Below are 18451 nucleotides of genomic sequence, written 5' to 3' on the forward strand. Positions count from 1 at the left end.
CTTTTCCAACTTTTTCCTGTTTAGCTTTCCTCTTCAACTCATAAATCGCGCATTCTACCAAACAGTTAAAGAAGATGGAAACGGGGCAGTCCCCTCTTGCTCGGACTCTCGTTTGAGTACCGGGACACAGTCATTGTCCCCCTAAAAGATTAGCCCGTCGCTCAAAATTGACAAAAGTTGCTTTCCCCACCTCAATCACCCCGAAGCTGACAGTGCTGCGGAAGCTACGTGCTCGTTGGGCCAGCCACATTTTTGCCACGTGATCACGCTCTCTCGCGCATACCCACGCGCAGAGAATGAGGTCAGGTGATGAAAGGGAGGCGGCTGATTGTCCGGCGAGCACGTAGCTTCCACCACAATGTCAGCTTAGGGGTGAAGGGATTAAGTGAGGTCCGGTGCCGTGTGACGTGCGTTTGGACCTGGTGACGCGCTGGGGGGGGGGGGGGGGGCTTTGCAACGCGCTACAAGGACCGCGGATGTATCACAGTGAAAAGGCAGAGAGATTATGAAGGAAAGGAGTTACGAAATAGTCCCTTGTGTTTTCGAATTTTCGTACCGAAAGTCAGGCTTTTGACTTTCTACCTTTTTTCTTTTGGCCCACTGAACGATGTGTTATTAGTAAAATCCCAATATAAATTGATTTATTCCAGCCAAAATTTGTCTCATGGGCCCTTTAAGCGAAAACGCCGTTTGAATTAAGTGGCTTATAAATACATTAAAAACATAGCGGGACAACCAAAATTTTCAAGTCTGTTTGAATGAACCGGAAGTACGAAATATCAGTTTGAATTATCACAAACCTATTGTATCAATTACTTTCTGCAGCAACTTTGCGCTTAAAATTGCAATAAAGTGATTTTTAGGCTAAATTCATTTTTCTGGACTGTTCGATTATTCTGAGCTTTGCGCGACCCCTTCATGTTCCGAAATATTGGTCAGTGACTGTAAAACTTAAACACGATGGTTACACACCACAGGTCCCGAGGACCATGACATCAATGAGCTGGCTTTCACCTTGTTCAAGGCAGCAGCGGAACACTATGGGCGGGACCCTGGGTCGACGCACCGGCCGGCTCATGGATGCCGTCCTGTACCCTGCACGGCACTGCGTGTGGCTTAACTGGCCAAGCAGAGGGTCATCGCATGGCTTTTATGAGGCGTCGCTAGCCATTGTAAGTATATTTTTTGACGCTCATGTCTGGTGATGTACTTTGGTGCTGTACAACGGAACATATTTGGTGGCAGTTCAGTCTTGCCAATTAGGCCATTTTGAAACGGAACACATTTAGTGGTGGCTCGGTTTAGGTTTCCTGGCTTGGCAATCTTGCAGCAGTGTCTAGACTCAACACAAACCTTTTTGTACTTCATTGTCAGGGATAGTGTAATTTCTGCAATACTGTCGAAGCAACTTCTGCACGCGAACAAGATGCAAGACGAAGCCACATGCTTGTGCCCAGTGTACTTCACGAGTTCATTTCGGCATTGCCACTCCATGCACTCGCTGCACCTTGAGAGTCAAGTGTGCACCACAAAGCACTCCCGTCATGCAGCACTCAGGAGAGGAACGAGAGCAGACAACTGGGGTTTTTCCGCCATAAGAGACGGGAGTACCGGAAAAAAAAAAAGGAAGCACGTCCCACGGGCAACAAAATCAGACGCGAGCTGTGCTATTCACTCTGTGAAGCAAGCAATCGAGAACCTGTGCTTCATTTGCAACAGACGTTGAAATAAATTAGTGGATAAATAAAGGTTCAGAAAAATCGTCAGCTACCGCGAGATCTGTCGCAATCCGTGCGGGGGTGAAAAGTTGGGACGTTAGTTGACAAACCTCGCCCCTCCCCCGTCCATCACCTGACCCCATTCTGCGAATGTGGCTATAAGCGAGGGAGCGTGATCGTGTGGCAAAAGATTCTCAAGCCCGACTGGCCCAAGGAGCACATAGTTTCCACAGCACTGTCAGTTTAGGGGTGCACGGAGGATATTTGTGCGTAGTACTGTAGAAGCCTCAGGCCGGAGTGGGGGGGGATTGGCAATTTTTGTTTGAATGTTGAGCGAAGAGCATCAAGGGGCTAATTTTCCAAGGGAAGAATGGTGATGTGCGGGTACAAAATTAAGGGTCCAAGCACTGTGAGCAAGAGGGGAGTTCTTTCTTTTCCTCCTCTTGAACTGCTAGCCGTAAACTACCTTTAGGTCTACCCACTAGTCATTCCAACCAGAGCTCTGTGTTCTGATGTCCACACACATTCTCGTCTCCCCCTCTCCCTCAGTGTTTTGGTGCATACTCAAATGCTCTGCATCATTAGCAGATTTTTTTTTTTTTTAAGGGGGGACGTAGGTCTTTGGAGCAAAAAACTTCCTAAAACTGCATTCTTTCGAAGATGGCGATGGCTGTTGTTCTTCTGAATCTACCAGGCTTATAATTCTGAATCTACCAGGAGGAAACAAGCAGTGGTGGACAGGGTAGGAGGGGGGAGAGGAGGAAGCAAGGGGGGGGGGGGAAAAGTGGAAAGCGCAAACTGGTCGGTGGTCCTTAGGGGGAAACATGGGTCCTTGGAGCCAAAAATTTTCTGGAATTGCATTCTTTTGAAAATGGCGATATTGACCTCTACAGGTGTTGTTCTTCTGAACCTACCAAGCTTCTAATTTCGTGAATGAATATTTGAGCTATAAGTCAATTTATAATATCTATGGGGGCTGCATGTGCATTGAAGTTGACTCTAAAACATTGTTTTCACAAAACACAATTTTTGCACTCGTTGAAAATTTACAGGAGGGATATCTCAGCATCTAGAGCAGATAGAAATATAACCATTCCTGAAATGTGTAGCTGAATGTGTGAAGCATACAATGTTGAGAGCAGATTTTTTAATACAAGTCTAGAAAAATTTATATTTTATATTTTGCTATATCACTTGTTAGACATGCATTGAGCACTGAACTTCAATCTGTGGTAAAATCACTAATAATGAGTTTATCTTAAAAGTGCTTCCAACATTGTATTCTTTACACTTCGTAGTATCTAGCCATGTGTTAAAAAGAATATTTTGTTGTGCAGTTTTTTTTTTATCGTTTTTCCAAAGGCAGGCAAGTTTTAATTATTTTGAGTACAATGCTACTGACTGAGAAAATGACCAGATATATGAATTCAGCAAAAAAAGCTGAACGAGCTTGTGTAGTTTCATTAAGTTTGGTCATAAAATAAGAAAAAAAGCTCCAAGACCAGTGTTCCCCTTTAAAGGAACAATGAAGACGATTTTATTTAATTTTTTTTAAATGGTGTTTTAATGCTTCTTGGGAACATAGCATGCCGCCCAATTTTTTGTAGACATTTATGACGCGTATTTATGTGCCGACGAACGAAGTAAAGAAACCGAAACTAAACCATCTTCAGTCTCGTCTCTGGGCCTCCGAAAACGGAGGTGACGTAGGGAGTGACGTCAAGTGTGAATAGTCGGTATCGGTAGTATTTAGGAGATCGAGACTCTGGTTACCACGGTGGGTTATAGCAGCGCGGTGGCGCGGTCGTTGCGCCGACTCTGTCAACATGGACGAATGCCGCTCTCGCGAGCGAGTTCGAGCTTCCGTTCAGTGACCGAACACCAACGGAACGGGAGTACGTGTGTGGCGGCCACTGCCATCACCCGACGGAGACCGCCCAGCCGGCAACGAGCGGCCCGCATGCCGAAGGGCGGACGCGGGGGAGATGCCGAAGGGAAAGCGGCAGCGATCCCGCCGTTCCAGGATCCGGTTCCTCCGCGGACTTCCTCTTTTCGTCGTCGAAGAACACGAAAAGCAACCCACACGTGAAAACTAGCGTCGCCCGAACGAATACTGGTCTTCAGTCGACCGTTAGAACAGCCATCTACAGCTACCATTTTGCAAAATCTTTCGAGTACCGTGTTCTTTTCTAATTTTATTTTGTTGGCCCATAGTTGCTCGTTGCCGGTTTCGCGTCCAGCGTAGCAAAGAAAAAAAACAATGATGCTGCTTTATTTATGGTTTAGTAATCATTTCCGATCCGATTTATACTTTTGATGGTTATTCAAGCGGAAATTAGAACAGTATTTCTAAAAATCGCGAACTAAAACGTGACCGAGGGCATGTTTCTCGTTTCGACCAATCGCTGACGCGTCTCTTGTGACATTGCGCTCCTTGGCCCCGCATCGGTCACGTGAGCTCCGCTTCTGGCTTCTCCCGCAACTCTTGGGGCGTCGCCCCAGTCGATCCCGGTACGATTATTACCGCGACTGTTTAATTCATTTGCGCGGCACACAAGCGCCGGTTTCGCCTGACATTCGGGCAACGTGGCCTGAGACGTGCCTGGAACCCAGTTCAATCGCCAAAAAGATCTCCGAAATCGCCTTCATTGTCCAGGAGGGGGAGTTCTTTCTTTTTCAGGTTAACTTTTTCTTAATGAAAAATCATCATACCCCAGCTTTTCTTAGGAAGAAATTATTAGTTTTTGGTGACATAACAAATATTAGGTCAACAAAACACATCTGGGCTGCATTTTGCCCGTGAAATAAGTATCTCCTTGCAAACTCCCTTTTCTCCCCTCTCCACCCCACCCAGCCTGACCTATAAATTTGCCCCTGCTCTTCATTGCCCTGCATGTTTCGGTCAGATATGTTCCTGTTGACCTGATGGACTCCTTTGTTCTCTTCATTCATCATAGGTTTCAAACCGTCCTGAATCATGGACCAAGCCTTGCAAGACTTCACTCTTATGCCCTGTCCTTTTTGGTGGATCGGGACTTGCCATCTTCCCCTCTCGTGGCTCCCTGTCGTAATTAAATAAATTGTATTTTTTTCTCATGACAGCGCACACCTACTGGTACACGTCACAAAAAGAGTGTGGTAAATCCATGCCACAGATTACTGTGAAACATGCGAGAAGGTAATTGTCGTGTTCCGAGGCGAGAGGAAGGTCAAAGCCCGGAGCCGCAAACCAATACCCGTGAGTCCTTTATCGAACCTTAAGCGTATCGGCCAGTCACGCGCATCTCGGACCCTCACGCGTGGCCCAGCCAGCTCACCGTCTCACATGCCGCCAGACTTCGTCTTCTTTATACGACGCCTCCCCCTTTCAGCCTCATTGTCCATAGAGTTCCTGTGGTCGTGAAATTCTCCCACTTCGTGTTATGGTTGCTTGAGGATCGTTCTCCCGTTAACCGGCCTTCTGGCTGTCGCTGTCGGGAATCGTGGGCTGGAGATGGTGCCGTGTGCGTCGTATCGTTCCTTGGTCGGTTTCTACAAGGTAAGACCAAAATGGTCCGGCCGCTCCCGCGTGAATCCACACTGCTGCGTGTGGGTGTAGCTCCCTGCCATTTCTTGTACGGTGGCGCCTATTATAGTTAGACGCCTCTCTTGTCTTTCGTTTCTTGTATCATTGCCGATACCTCCTGGAGTGTTGCCAGAGAGGTACTGGGTGCCGTTGGAAGAGTGGAGCGTAACTTCTGCCCCGTCAAAAGTTTGGCAGGGGAAAACCCTTTGGGCCCAGGGATGGTTCGGTGGGCCAGAAGAGCTTGTGCTGAATTCGAGGTTTCCTTCGCAGTCTGCAGCGCTCTCTCCGCTTCTCCGTTACTCTGGGGATAATACGGACTTGAAGTAACCAGTTAGACTCCCCACTCTGGCGAATCACCGGAACTTGGTTGAGCCAAACTGGGGACCGTTGTCGGAGCAGATGACTTCTGGGCAACTGTGTCTAGCGAAGTTCTGGCTGAAAACCTTGATAATGTCCTCTGTGGTTGTTCGAGGTATTTCTTCAAGTTTGAAGGACTTCGAGTAGTAGTCAACGATGACTGTATACTTCTTCCCCCTGAACTGGAAAAGAGCCCTTCCAATTTCCTGCCAGGGATGATTGTGTAGTGGAGTCTGAAGAAGGGGTTCTGTATGTGGTCGTCTATATTGCTGACAGGTAGGACGGCGACTCACATAGTCAGACGGAGTCTCTGGCTCTTGCCCGGCATCGGACAACACCCTGATGGCCGCTGTGCAATCGCTCCAAGACTTCTCCTTGCAGACTAGGCAAGATCACCAGCCGGTCGTTACGCATTAGTAATCCCTGCACAACCGAAAGGTCTGCGGCGAGACTCGCGAATTTGCTTAAGTTCGGAGGAAGTTTGTCCCTTGCCAGCCATTGTTTTTCACAGTATTCCATAACCCTTGATGTGGTTGGGTCTTTGAAAAGCTCTGCCTTCAGTCTGGACAAAAATGAGGTAGAGGCTGGAAGGAGCTCCACTGTTAGCATTTCATACTCGTGAACCAACGTTTCACTGATCTTCACGGTGTGCCTTGAGTCTGTAGACTGGCGTGTAGTCAGTAGGGGTTTCCTGGAGAAGACATCTGCGGTGAACATCTCTTTGCCCGGTACGTGGGATATCGCAAAGTCATACTCAAAGATGTGCATCCTCAGACGCTGTAGCCTTGGTGTCATTTCGTCAAGACATTTCGTTGTGAACAGTGGCACCAGAGGCTTGTGGTCTGTTTCGACATGGAATTCCTTTCCTACCAAGTAGGTCCGGAAATGTTCACAGGCCCATACGATGGCCAAAGCCTCCTTTTCAACTTGGGCGTATCTCTGCTCCATTTGTGTCGTGGCTCTCGATGCGTATACCACTGGGCGTCTTTTGCCGTTTTCCTCTTGGAGCAGAACCGCCCCCGGTGCAAATGAAGACGCATCCGCCGACAATGTAAGTTGTGCATCCGGTTTATAGAGTGTGAGCACAGGAGTCTTGCATAGGAGATCTTTGATGTTAAGGAATGCTTCTTCCTGAGGCTCGCTCCAGAGCCAGCTAGCATCCTCGTGTAGCAGATCTCGAAGTGGCTTAGTTTTCTCGGCTACGTTGGGAAGAAATTTCCCAAGGTGGTTGACCATCCCCAAGAATGATCGCAGGTCTGCCAAGCTTCCAGGTGCCGACATCTGGACGATCGCTTCCGTTTTCTTGGGGTGTGCCGCAATGCCCCTGCTGTCCAGAAGGTTGCCCAGAAACGTGATGCTCTTTCTGGAGAACTCACACTTTGAGGTGTTCAGGGTCACTCCGGAGTCGTGGAGGCGGCGGAGTACCAACTCAAGATTTTTGTTGTGTTCCCTTTTGTCACGACTGAAAACTAAGATGTCATCCATATGACATACTTGTCCTGGGATTCCCTCTAGGATCCTTAGCATCTCCCGCTGAAAGGCTTCGGGCGCTGTCGCAATGCCAAACGGGAGTCTTTTGAATTGAAACTGTCCCACTGGTGTGATAAAAGTCGTCAGTTCCTTTGACTCGGGCTAGTGGTGCTTGCCAGTAGTCGGCATTGGCATCTAGTTTGCTGAATACCGTCGCCCCGGCGAGTCTTGCCAAGCTCTCCTCTACGGTTGGCATGATGATCCGCTCCGGCACCAGTTGCGGGTTTAGCTGTGTATAGTCCACGCAGATACGAAGAGAACTGTCTTGCTTTTTAGCTACCACCATGGGTGCACACCATGCTGTGGCATGGTCGACTCTTTCAATAACGTCCATGTCTTGCATCCGTTGCAATTCCTGTTGAGTGCTGGGTAGCAGAGGTAGAGGTACCCTTCTCGGGTATGTGATTGCGAATGGTCTCGCATCAGGGTGAAGCGCGATCTTGTACTCCACATTCATTTTCCCCAGTCCTTGGAAAAGCAAGGGGTACTTTTTACGGGGGTGGTCATACTCCGGCTTGCTTTCGGCTTTGACTTCGTTCGAGCTAGGTAGCACCTGGAGGGCTTCAATTGCAGGCCGCCCCAGCAGTGGGTGTTTTAGCTGGTCGGACACATAGATGATTTCTCTAGTAGTGTGCCCATTCCAGGTTACCGTCGCCGTGAACTTGCCTAGCGTGTTCAGCGGAGTGTGGCCTGCTCCATAAAGATCCGTCCCTGTTGTCTGCAAGGTTGCAAACGTTGTCGCGTCGCACATATTGGGAGGGATAGCTGTGACGTCCGCCCCCGTGTCCACCTTGAATGTGATGTCTTGGTTGTTTACTTTGGCTGTAATGTACCAGGCTTCCCCTGGTACATTTCCCGTTGCTTGAGTGTACCAACTCGCCGAGGAAGACTTCATTCAGTCCTTGTCTGTGCTCTTGTATACTGAAATTTTCTCAAGTGTGTTTGGAAAAACAGACGCTCTCAAAGTGGCCTAGCTTTTTGCATTCGTTGCACTTCTTGTCTTTTGCGGCACATTGAGACTTGGCGTGTTTCCGTGAACTGCCACACCATCGGCACGTCTATGGCGAATTATTAGACAGGGCTTGGAGAGGCAACATGTTCGGACGCCAAAAGTCCTTGTTCTCGCTTTTTGTTTTTGGCTGTCTTCTGAGTTCTTCAAGAACGTTGCCGTCTGTCTTTGTGCTGCGTAGCTCAATCTGTTGGCGCTTTACCGCCTGATGATCAAGCTGCCGTAGTCGCGCGCTGCAGTGTAAGCTTAGCATCAAGCTGGAGTTTCTCGCTTAGTTTCTTGTCCAGGAGTCTGACGACAATGCGGTCCTATATGAGCTCGTCCCGTAAAGGGCTGTAGTCGCAGGTATCCACCAATCTGTGCAATGCCGTGATAAAGACCTCCACAGGCTCGTCCAGCTCTTGCTTTCTAGAATTTAACTTCGCTCTCTCAAAGATGACGTCCACCCGCGGAATGAAGTGCGTGTCGAACTTAGCTTTGACTATGTCGTAGTCGTTCAGCTCCTCTTGTGTCATCTCGAGCGAAGAAAGGACATCCTCTGCCCATAGCTTAGATGAAGGTTTTCACCCGAGTCGAAGCGTCACACAGATGAAGCCCCGAGATAATCCGGTAGCGGTCCCACTGAATGATCCATCGCTTCCAGTCGCTCGGATTCCTGAAATCCAGCTTCTCCGGTAGCTCGACCGCAAAGGGGTTGAAGAAGGAAGGTCCTACGCTGGCCTAGGATATTGAAGCCCCCGAACCGTCTGCGTTGCTAGTCATGGCGTAGATCTAGCAGCGGCTCGAATCTTCTTTGCTGGCCGTTCGGTCTAACTGCAGAGTTTGGTGCGGCTTCTCAGGTCCCGAGAAACGATGGAGGATTGTTCAGTATCCCACTGCTGCCACCATGTCGTGTTCCGAGGCGAGAGAAAGGTCAAAGTCCGGGGCCGCAAACAAAATACCCGTGAGTCCTTCATCGAACCTTAAGCGTATCTGCCAGTCATGCACATCTCGGACCCTCACGCGTGGCCCAGCCAGCTCACCATCTCCCATGCCGCCAGACTTTGTCTTCTTTATACGGCAGTAATTATACAAAAGATGAAGCTCCGAAAAGTTTGATGAAAAGAAGATAGCTATCCCCGTTTAATTTTTCTTGCCACCTTAGCATGCTATGTCCGAAGTATTCTGCTTTTTTTTGCAGGGGTTGTAGTGACGTCGAAGTGCCAAGCTCTGATTGAAGGATGGTGGGTACACAATGCTAGCTGCCTTCAGGTCTACCCACTATCCTTCAATCAGAGCTCTGCATTCTGACATCACCACAACCCCTGCAAAAGAAACGGACGAACTTGCACTCCACATAGACATTGCCAAGTGTATTTCAACACGTCTAAATGCCTAAACTTTAGACTATTTTGTCACCATGATTTTAATGAAGTTTTGCTAGGTGAAGTATGTTTTCCAGAGCGTTTGCAGGTGCCATACATAAATTTAAAGAAAAAACATTGACTACATTTGTCCTCGGAGTTTTTACAGAACACACATCGCTATCACCATCACTATTTTTATTTTTCCAAGATGGCCGTTTTATTTCGTGAACGTTCTGTGACTTCGGCGATTTACTTGATTTACGAACAGCACTGCCCAATCGGTACGTTAATTTTGGTGGCTATTTATCTCGTAATATCGTGGGTATCTTGTATTTGTACAGAATGTAGTATTTAAGGTTGAGATTGTTCGTACAGAGCATTAGCACGGTGGGTCGTCTCGTCTGTTCTAATTTGTTTGTGTTTGCCTTTTGTCCACGTTTCTTTCCCTTCCAAACCCATCACACACTCTTGTTCATTTTCCTGTTTTCATTACCTAAAAGTTTGCTAACGACAATCATATTTTGTATGAAACCGGACAAGTAGAAAGTGCCCATGCAGCTCTACCTGCACCGTTCTGTTTATGTTGCGCAATTGGAAGATAGGCTTTTACTGTTTTGAAAATATTCTTTAACTTATGGCGTTCTAAAATATCGCTAGGAAGCCGAGTTATGTTCGTAAAGAACATGTGGTTAAGCAGGGGTGGATAGCGCTTGTGTTTAGATGTTTCCGCATGTCCGGAAAGCATCCTTGCGGGGCAACTGTCAACAATCTATACTTCGTTTCAGCTTCGGTCCAGACGCAGCCGATGCTACAAGCGCGGGCATGTGACCCAGAACAGTGCTTGCACTGCACGAGCGCGCGTGCTTGGCAGGGATGCTGAAAGCCCGGAGCTCGCGCTTGTAGCTTTGGCTGCGTCTGGACCGAAGCTGAAACGAAGTATAGTGACGAGCCGAAGCGGGACGGTAATGTTGGAGATATGAAACAGAATAGTACCCCGTGTTAAATATTTATTTGGTGGTCTGCTAGGCACCACTGAGGTGCTTTGTTTGGCTGTGTGCCTTTATTTTATACTCACAGAATGTGCTGCACCTACATCTACTGCTCAGTTTCACTCGTGCAGAGGTCTACGACAGTTGACCGAACACAATTCCGTAGAAGCATGTTTTCGAGAACAGGACCATTTTATCGAAGCTCAGTTTACAGCAACATCAGTTATTGAAAAAGGATGGCCATTTAGTGAATCTATTCAATTGGCATAAGCAAATCTGGAAGCCCCTAAATACTAGCGCGATTCACTGAGGCGTGTTTGCCTATGCTTCGAGCACTCAGTCTTCTCTCTTAGGCTGTAAACCAGGCAGAATGTAATTGCAAAAACGGCAGAGTTGTGACATGCACAAAACATGTCTATCATACTCTGAATGTGCTGGCCGCCCAAGCGAGCGATTCGCTGACTGGCTCGGCTTTACCGTCAGCCAAGGCAGAGCAAGCAGTCGAGTTTGGTGAATTGCGTTTTCCTGAATTTGCGAGAAGCAAGTTTGTTGCCATTTTCTCTAAACTGTGTGTCTTTTTGAAAGGATTCAATAAGAAGTTTCCAAACTGGTGCTTGAGAAAATAGGTGCCTCCACTCAGACCCTACATGCCAATATTCTTAGAGCTATCAGTTGACAAGCTCCACAGAAAAGCAGCGTTCGAAAACAGTTCTCTGTTGCTGGCACGCAAGCAGGTATAGGTAGATAACATTCCTAGCGCCACAGCGTCAATGCCTCCATGGTCAACAGAGAACATTTTTTGAACAACGCTCTTTTTGCATTAAGTATTGTGAAGACCTTGTTTATTGTAAGGTATTGTGTTATTATAATAAAGTCACTTTCCGCCGCAAGTAATGTGCATCCAACGTTTCACCGGATCTGTCCGTATGACGGGCCGATCGTGTAGCAGGTGCCATTAAGCGGATGCGCCGCAAAAAGGCGTCGGGCGTTTTCCGAAGCTTGTCAACTGACCTAGATCTAAGAACATATGTACACACATTTCTACTATTGCCAAGCGGGTCCAGATATTGTTGGAGATCTGCTGTTTGCTAAAAATGTTTTTACAACGTTCACACGTTGGTCAATAAAAGCACATCTTTTTTTTCAGTAATATTGACTAACATTTCAGCAATCAAGGAAGTTGACACCGAAATGTTGAAAGCAATAAAGAAATTAAAGCTAGGCTGTTTTTGGGTCCAGATTTATCTTTTATTGTTAAGAACAGCACTGATTTTGTTTGCCCCATCATTGAAGCATGCATATCCTCAGATTTAGAAATTAGTTTCTGCACACTTGAATACACGGTGCCATTTCTTCTTTCTTGGAAGCAAGTCGATATTTATTTCGATTTATAGCAAGCTTTTGATAAGATCAACCAGAAATTGCTTTTGTAAAAACCGTCATTGTATGGTGTAGCATTGCCAGATTTAAAATGGTTTAATAACTGTAGCAACTCGCAAGATGAGGACGGTAGGGAGAAGCTTCCTACTTTTGGCAATGCTTGAAGCCCGGGCATTTGTAAGACACGCCCAGACGTTCTCATTCCGTTAGGGATTATATCTAACATATCGCCCAAATCGTGTTCGGGTGTTGAATAGACTTGTATGTTTTTGTACTGACCTGGAGGACTAAATGTAGGACAACAAGAATTGCAGGGAGGAGCCTCCTACATTCAGCAATGCTTTGGCATCTTGCGAGCCTCCAGAACGCACACGCAGACAGAGCATGAGAAAAGGCGACAAGTGCTTGCTGGAGGCTGGGCGCTAAGAGATGCCCTGGGTTTCTCATCTTGTTGACGACTATTAGCACAGAGATGTTCTGGTGGCATCTTTTTTCATTCACAACATCAGAGGCAGTTTGATACTTCAGCACCATGATCCAGGTAAGAAAAAAAAATGTTTTTCATGCAAGGCTTGTCAAAATATTAGGTCCTGGAAAATATCAGCCATCCACATTGTCCTTATTGAGAACTCTACTCTATGTTCATGTCCTGCGGCCTTATTGAAAAGCACTGCAAAAGAGCGCAAGCATGTACCTGATCTCGCCACACCAGTCTCCTCCTGGACAATAAATTCTGCTTGCTATGGTCACCAAATGTCAACAGATGCACATGCCAAGCCAGCTACCGCCACTCCATCTTCCAAATGTAGTCTCCTACCAATGCAACAGTAGCTTGGGCTCCCAAGCTATTCAATCCCCCCTGCAAGTGGTTTTATGGCATCCCTTCAATTTATTTTTTAAATTCTATATTTTTTCACCCCGTCACATGGGTGCTGCCATCTTAAAATCACGTCACATAGCCGCCATAAGGTGGCTTCAAATCGTCGCTCCTCCCTCCCCTTCCTGAACACGTTGCATTCGTTTTTTCGTCGAGTTTTACTGCAATTTTACAGCGAAGCTGTATCTGACACGTTGGCAAGTTTTCTTTTGTGTCTGTCAACAGAACAGTAGTGGACAGAAAAGCATTGTGCGCTCCTTGTCTTCTATCGTGTAGTTTTGACACTTGTAGTTTTCAATAAGAAAACCACAAGTGTCGGAACCACATGATAGATTAGGCGTGCACAATGCGAAACACATAGTGCTCCCCGCATGCGTCTCTCGGTAAAAATTGCGATTTCATAAGTTGCCGTGGTAACGGCACCATACAGTCTTTCACATAGGCTCTTTCGCTGTTTACGAACATGAATTGCTGCTTGCGAATCAAGCGACTTCTGATCGCACAGTCTTTGCAAGTCTGTCGAGCTTGCTTATGTCACCCATGCTAGAAAGGATAAATGCTACACGGACAACAAGGTTGGAGATTTAATGAGGGCATTCGGCTGTACAATTTAATATCTTGGAGGAGGAAAGTTTGTTTACAAAATATTCAAAACTTATTAACATACTGTAAAGGACTTAAATTTTGCAAACCGCCTACATTTCGTAAAAAATAGGTCACGCGAACTATTCTGGTAAAACGTAAATACATTGGAATCTATATTGAGATTCCACCGCATCGCGAAAATTAGAACCCGCGAATTATTCCAAAACTTCAGCTTTAACGTGAATTGCGAAATATTAACCTGCAAAAAATAAGTCGTTTACAGCATCTCCCATTTCTTTGTTTTTTTTTTGGCGTTCACCTGAAGAATTGGTGGTTAAACATTTCATCGACATTTCAGGCAGCTGTGTCAAGGTGGGTTTTGTTCATTCTTTTTGTGAATCGGAAGTTCGCTGGGACAACAAACTGGAGCACCGCCTGGTGGCATTTGCAAAGAAAAGGGTCTTTACAAAAAACGTTTTGGTATAGTGCAGTGGGCAATCGTTGCAGGTGATACCACAGCTTCGCTGGCCAACTAGCTGTCTTTACAGTGTGAATAGGAGCCCCAATTTTTTTATTTTGTCTTGCTTTGTGAAGTGTTGTCTGATACTTATATTTACTACCTAACTGCATACCATCATTATGCGTGCAACTTCTGCACATTATGTTATATATGCACCGTCGGGGAAAGGAATCAGCGTTAGCACTGGCGCACATAGAGTATGGAGAGGTCCCCAAGTCGGACAAGGGTTGAGAGGCCAATTATTTATGACACTGGAAATTTGCTTAAGTGTTAGTTGTGCAATAAGAAGCACAAGGTATATTTACACATTTACGATCTTAAAGAAGACTGCAAATATAGACAATGCAAGTAGTCACTGTTTCTTGAAAGCACCGTGCTCTGCCTTCATAACGAATCCAAAAGTTACTTTTGATTATATGGCGGAATCATGATTGTAGTAGAAACATTTGTTTGATCTATTTATGAATTTAAATAAACTACAAATAATTTATTTAGACACACAGGGTTGCCTCCCGGGGTGAAAAACGTGTCGAAGAAAACTTGAGTGCCTGGCAAAAGTGCCCGAGGCACATAATGCACGACGCTGAAAAGAGACCATCATCATGGAAATCGCTCGGGTGCAGCGATGTCGATGCCGGATTTACCCTCGACGCCGCTGAAAGAGCGTACCTGTTAGTGATGCAAAACTATCAATAGTAGCGAAAGTAGCCAGAAATCTGACACGATAGCAAAAAAACTATCGATAGTCGAATATCGAAAAACTAGACACTACTATCAATAGTCGACTGTCGAAAAGCTATGGATAGTACTATCGATAGTCGACTATCATAAAACTATCGATAGTACTGTCAACGCTTTACTATCGATAGTCTTGCGACACTAGTAGTTTGCGTCGCTGTCTTCTTTTTCTCTTTATTTTTTCAAATGGGACACCAACTAGCCCAAGCACTTACCATCCCAACTTGGTTCAACTTTCAGTGATGATGAAGATGGGAGTTTGGGCGGAGAGGAGGAAGGGAGGTGAGCGGCGGTGCGGCATTTGTGTTTCTAGTGGTGCAAAACTATCAATAGTATTGATAGTCAATTTATTGATAGTTTTGAATCATTAGTACATGTTCAAACAAATAACATCTGTCTACACAAATCCATGAAGGGGTACCTGGCATTTGACTGAGCCAAGCTTGCTGGAGGTCCAATTCTCTTGCACGATTTAATTTTATTTCACAAATTATATACTAGAAGACAAGACTTCAATTGGCGGGTTTGTCTCTTATCGCACATAACACAGCCGCGAGCCCGCTGAAACCAAAATCCATCCAAACTAAAGCCATTCTATGGCACCATGTGTGTCAATGCCCCGTGTCCACCAGTCAGGTAACTGCCGAGATGTAAAGGTCTATAGGAATACCGAGTTCGTGTAAAAGATAGCACACCACGTCCAGTTGAGTTTAGCTCTTACTCACTTGCCGGGCAAGCACGCCGGCAAGCTTGCGCAAAGGTAGCACAAGAGAAACAAGTGATACACACTAGCGTACATAACTACAAACACAAAGAAAACTTCGTAGCCCTTATTGCCGGTAGCATTTCTTTCCAAGTGTAAATGGGTGAAAACCGATGCCATGATCTTCTGAAAAACTTCAGACATAGTGGCGAGAAAAATTAAAAACTGAGGAGATTCATTTCCTTTCTACCAAAATTTTTGTATCTTAACCTTTCAGTAATCACCCGACATATTTCAGAGTAATCTGAACCTTGGATTAACCACACTCTTTGTACAGTGGAATCTCATTAGTTCAAGCCCTCTTAATTCAAACTCGCAAATAATTCAAGCTAACATGCAGGTCCCATCTTATATGTTTCTAGAAAGGAAACTTCCGGTAATTTAAACTCGTACAATGTTTTGGTCCCCCTCGGGTTCAAACTAACAAGATTCGACTGTAAGATGTGGTCGGCAGGCGATGCGCACTGTCTTAAGAAATACCAACAATTTATATGACAGAAAGACCTGAGGGGATGGGGGACAAGACTTGATCCAGGCACTGGGCCTAAAGAGAAGTTCCATCTTGCAAGGCTTGATCTATGATTCAGGGCATTTTCAACCTACGGTATATGTAGAGAATGAAAGTGCCTACCAGGTGAACAGAAACAGTATGTTATCCGAACATGTAGGGCAACGCAAAGCCGTACATGTAGAGAGTTTGGTCAATGGGAGGTGCTGGCAGAGTCAGGGCGTGCGGCAGAGTCGGAAAGAGGGCTTGGCATGCTCTCTTGACCAACCAGAAGCCGGAAAGAATCCCCTAGCGGTGGTAGCAGCAAACAGTTCTGATCAAAAGTCTATGTTCGTATATGGTTTTAATAAGCGCGTAAAAGTGAAGTGTAGTAACTCTTCGTGGTTGAAAATAGGGTGCACGTGTTGTTTTGATCATGATCATGCAGAAAGATGTAAGAAACGAATGCGCCGCGAAACTCTGTTTTGCGCGGACAGAGTGTGACCGTTCGGACGGCAGATTCTCGGCCCTGGGTGCTTGGCGTAAGGATTATGTCGATCGTTCCGCTAGTCGCACTCTTACACCATCTTTTTGGATTAACGTGATTGAAACATCACGTGTACCATATTTTCAGCCATTGAGAGTTACTCCAATGCAGTTATCAGGTTTGTTTCTTGCGACCACCGCCAAGGTATTATTTCCGGGTTCTGGTTGGTCACATTCAAATTTCTGAAGACGCCCTGGAACACGCCCAGTCCGCTTTCGGCCAATGGCGCCTCCTCATTTGTCTCCTATACTTCCCAACGAATGGCCAAACTCTCTACATTTAAGGCTCTGGGGCAACGCACAGTAGTCGAGTATACAGTAAACTCTCACTTGAGCGAACGTCAGTTTAAAAAATATTTCGGCACACGGGAAATATTGCACACGTCGACACACGGGAAATACCGCAAAAAAATAAAGCAGACATTGTCACGACTTTGCAAGGTAAAACCGGAGAGGCGAAGAGCGGAAGAATAGACCCCTTGCAAAACGTACAGCGCCACGGCGGCAGGGAATTTCGGGAACCCTCGGTACAAATCACGCGCTTTCTCGTTGCACCTTTGCGACTGCCCACGTGTCCCGGCAGCTACCGCCAGCAGCCGTTGCAGCCATCCCGCCCATCCGCCAAGTCGTTTGTCATTGGCGGCGTACTGTATCTGTAACAGCGTAAAGGCATCGCGACAGGTGAGCTTATTTGAATACGTTATTCGTCGTAACTGAAGTGTCACCGAATCCACTTATTTTGCACCGCAAGCAAGCAAGCAAAACTTTACTTTGTGTAAGGGCCTACGTCCTGGTCCGGACGGTCCGTCCGACGCACGTCTCGCGGATGGATTCCGCAAGGGGACTGGAGTGATTAATTAGTGCTTCTAGTGCGGTGGGTATGTCGGTGCGCATGGGTAGAGCCAGCCATTCCTCCCAAGAAATGATGTCTGAGAGGGTTGGGGGAAGGGTGGGTGGGTTACGAGACCAGTAGGTATGAGGGATGGAAGGGTATTCTCCGCATTTTGGGCAGGTGGGGGAGTCGGGTCGTTTGTAGATGTGGTGGAAGATGTAGTGCGATGAAAGAGAGTTGGTCTGGGCTTGCCTGACGAGGGAGGATTGTTGCCTAGACATGGTCTTTGGAGGGTGAGGGTAAATGGTCCGCTCTTCAGGTTGTTCTTTTAACCTCGACTTCCGCAGGGCTCTGCGAGCGTTCCTTGTTGCGCCTACCGAGTAGATAGCTGGCCATGACGAGACGGGACCCGGGGAGTTCTCGAGGGTGAGACGATGGGCTGTCTCATTACCCTCCACGCATTGGTGGCCAGGCGTCCATACGAGGCGGAACTTTTTGTCCGGGTAGCAAACATGTATTTCACAGATTAGGTTATCCGTTTTAAGTGTAAGGTGTTGTCGATGTAGTTTCGTATTCTTCCAAATTGTCGATCGTTGGGGGTTCTGTGAAGGTTTCGGAGTAATGTATATTAGTGCGTGTGTTAAAGGGCAACTCCGCTTCATTTCCGATATTTAGAAAACTATGTAGCCCTCTTCAGTATCATATAGGAAGACCCCAAGTCAAATATTACGATCTAATTCCGTCTATATATTTATTAAACTGGCCAGCAAACCTTCAAGTGAGCCAACTGGCCGAAATCTGCCAACTCTAGCATGCGGCGGGAGGCGCAATCATCAGCGCAGTCAATGCCAAGTAAAAAAAGGTTTGTGTTGAGTCTAGACACTGCTGCAAGATTGCCGAGCCAGGAAACCTAAACCGAGCCACCACTAAATGTGTTCCGTTTCAAAATGGCCTAATTGGCAAGACTGAACTGCCACCAAATGTGTTCCGTTGTACAGCACCAAAGTACATCACCAGACATGAGCGTCAAAAAATATACTTACAATGGCTAGCGACGCCTCATAAAAGCCATGCGATGACCCTCTGCTTGGCCAGTTAAGCCACACGCAGTGCCGTGCAAGGTACAGGACGGCATCCATGAGCCGGCCGGTGCGTCGACCCAGGGTCCCGCCCATAGTGTTCCGCTGCTGCCTTGAACAAGGTGAAAGC

The sequence above is a fragment of the Ixodes scapularis genome, unplaced genomic scaffold (genome assembly GCF_016920785.2).
Source record: "Ixodes scapularis isolate PalLabHiFi unplaced genomic scaffold, ASM1692078v2 PGA_scaffold1__304_contigs__length_218370807, whole genome shotgun sequence".
Classification (NCBI taxonomy): domain Eukaryota; kingdom Metazoa; phylum Arthropoda; class Arachnida; order Ixodida; family Ixodidae; genus Ixodes; species Ixodes scapularis.